This window comes from Elephantulus edwardii, unplaced genomic scaffold, assembly GCF_000299155.1.
Source record: "Elephantulus edwardii isolate Elephantulus edwardi_28Jun2011 unplaced genomic scaffold, EleEdw1.0 scaffold00238, whole genome shotgun sequence".
NCBI classification, from domain to species: domain Eukaryota; kingdom Metazoa; phylum Chordata; class Mammalia; order Macroscelidea; family Macroscelididae; genus Elephantulus; species Elephantulus edwardii.
The window spans coordinates 3,951,701-3,955,040 of record NW_006399988.1 but is presented as its reverse complement, the minus strand read 5'-3'; the positions used below and the strand labels follow the sequence as shown (position 1 = coordinate 3,955,040).

Genomic DNA, 3,340 nt, shown 5'->3' with positions numbered 1-3,340 from the left:
GAGGAAGATGAAGATGAAAATATTGAGGTGGTATATTCGAAGACTGCCAGTGTACCTAAAGTTGAAACTGTGAAGTCTGACAACAAGGATGATGACATTGATATTGATGCCATTTAAAGTGGTGGATGCAACCTTGCTTCACAGTATAATGCTGCAAAACAGCCAGAAGTGCAACATGTATGTGCAAAAGCTGTAACGGCTTAACATCATGCTACACTTAATTATAAAAATGTCCTACTGTGAGTGGTCTGGAAGTAGAGGTCTTCATGCGACATCTGGAGTCCATACACGTTTGTGAGCAGATGTAGTTTGCTTATTTATAGCATGTTTCTTTCTGAAAACCTAGCGATGGACACATTGGATCACATTTATACAGTTACACAAAAATAAAGATTTGTTTTGGTCATTGAAAAAAACAAAGATGGAAGAAACAATGGAAACTATTAAGAAAGGGAACACACAAGAGTCAGGAAGTCAGGAAAAAAATATCGATGAGGAAGAACTTGAATAACTATGAAAGAAAATGGAAAAGATGGGAGAAAGAATCTAAACTGTAGATAAATAGGTGCAAGAACTTAAAAAGCCATCATAAGACAGAATGAGTATAGCCAACATGGTACTGGAAATAACATAAATGCATGAAAATGCAATCCAGAATTATTAACACAGAAATAGCAGGAGTGTCCAAACTGTTAGATTAGAGGGATAAAAAAGTAGAACAGAAGAGATGGAACAAAGAGTCAGTGAGCTGGAAGAGAAGAGCTGTAATGGAAGGAAACATATTAAGAGAAAAATCAGAGATGAGATGTAAGGAAAATGAAGAAAAACATTAAAATCTTTTGGGATGATATCAAAAGGAAAACATACATATGATTGGCAATCCGGAACATGACAAGCTCTGGAAAATCACAGAGAAAATTATGAAAAAGGTACTAGAAGAAAACTTCCCAGGTATTATAAAGAATGGAGAAATCCATATCAAAGACATTCCAGAAAAACCAAACAGACCAAACTCTAAAAGAAAAATATAAAAACATAGTCAAATTATATAAAACAAAAGATAAGGATAGAACAGTAAAAGCAGCATGAGAAAAACGGAGAGTCGCCTATAAAGGAGAAACAATTAGATTATTTTCTGACTTCCCAGCAGACACTATGCAAGCAAAAAGACAGTGGAAAGGCATATACAGAACATTGAAAGAAAACAATTACTACCCAAGGACACTATACCCAGAAAAGTTTTCCATCATATATGAATGAGAAATTAGATCCTTTGCAAAAAAGAAAGAACTTAAGGAATTTGTGAAAACAAGACCAAATCTACAAGAAATTTTAAGGAAAGTCCTTCATGCAGAGACACCAAATAAAAGCTGATGGACCATAGTAAACAGTTGCCGTTGTTGTTGTTGATTGCTGTTGAGTATGACTCATAGCAACCCTATGAACAAAAGGCCTAAAGCCTTTCTAAAACTATCATTATCAACATTCCTGCCAGAAACAACAGAAAAAGAAATACAGCAAAATGGAAACAAAAAAACATGGCATATAAATAATCACACTTAATGTCAATGGACTAAATGAAACAATTAAGAGAAAAAATAGATAAAAACCCAAAGCCCAATGATATTTTGTCTACAAGAGAAAAACTTAAGAAACAAGGAGAAAGACAGACTAAAAATCAAAGGCTGGGGAAAATGTATCAAGAAAATGGCATTCACAACAAGTAGGAGTGTCAATTGATATCTCTGATAAAATAGACTTCAGAATTGAAACCACCATAAAAGATAAGGACAGACACTATATCAAGGCACAATAGATCAAGAAGATATTACCTTGGTAATCATCTATGCACCATATGACAGACTTGCAAAGTACATAAAACAATAATTAATAGAATTGAAGAAAGAAATAGTATCACAATAGTGGTAGAAGACAGTAACATACCACTCTTACCAAAAGATGGGTCAACTCAAAAGGAACTTAAAAAATATGCAGAATATCTAAAGTATATAATCAGCCCACATGACATTGTAGATGTATTCAGTGTACTGCACCCAATTAAAAGCCAATTTACTTTCATCTCAAGACTTGATCACATATTATGATACACAGCCTCAACAAATGAAAAAATACTGAAATAATACATAGTATCTTAGATGATACTGCTGAATATCATTCAAAAACAGAGCCAAATGTAGATAAGGAATTTCCAGAAGTTCAAGCAGGGTTTAGAAGAGGCCATAAAAAATACCAGAAGAATGTGTCCTTATGCTTAATTAATTAATTAATTGATTGATTATGCAAAGGCATTTAACTGTGTGGATCATAACTAATTGTGGCTGACATTGAGAAAAATGGGAATCTTCACTTAATTGTGGTCATGCAGAACCTTAATCTGGACCAGGAGGTTGTTTTGCAAACAGAACAGGGGAACACTGCATGGTTTAAAATTGAAAACGGAGTGTGCCAGGGTTGTATTCTTTCTTCATACCTAATCAATCCTTATGCTGAGCAAATTACCTAAGAAGCTGGACTTTATGAAGAGGAGTGTGGCATCAAGTTTCAAAGGAGAATGATCAATAACCTGCATTATGAAGACGACACAACCTTGCTTACTGAAAGTGAGGAGGGCTTGGAGCACTTGTTGCAGAATATCAAGGAATGTAGCCTTCAATATGGATTGCATATAAATATAAAGAAAACAAAGATTCTTACCACTGGATCAATAGGCAGTGTCAAGATGGATGGAGAGGAGACTGAAACTGGCAACATCTTCATCTTGCTTGGAGCTACAATTAACACCTTGGAAACAGCAGTCAGGAAATAAGGAGGCACATTGTACTAGAAAAATCTGCAGTTAGGTACCTCTCCAAATTATTGAGGAGTAATGTCAGTTTGAAGACTAGGGTGCATTTAAGTGAGGCCCTGATCTTTCTGATTGCATGCTATGCATCTGAGAGCTGGACAATGAATGAATAAGGATGATAGAAAAAGGATTGACACCTTTGAGCTTTGGTGTTAGAGAAGAGCACTGAACATCCTATGGACATTCAAGAGAATGAACAGATATGTCTTGGAGACAGTGTAGTCAGAGTGTTCTTTGGAAGAAAGAATGATGAAGCATCACCTCACACACTCTGGACATCTTGCTAGGAAGGGGGCTATTCCTTGAAGAAAAACATAATGTGAAAGGTCTGCAAAGAGAGGAAGACCCTCAACCAGATGGATTGACACGCTGACTACAGCAATGGACTCTTGTGTTTTAGGAAGTATAAGGATGGCACAGGATAGAAGAGGGTTCGGATATTGTGTTCAGAGGGTGACTGTGACTGATGCTCAA

The 3,340-nt window shown here is 35.8% G+C and overlaps 1 pseudogene; it reads left to right on the top strand.

Annotated features, from left to right (window-relative positions):
* Window positions 1-3,340, top strand: part of LOC102851367 — a 74,748-nt pseudogene that overhangs the window by 1,135 nt on the left and 70,273 nt on the right.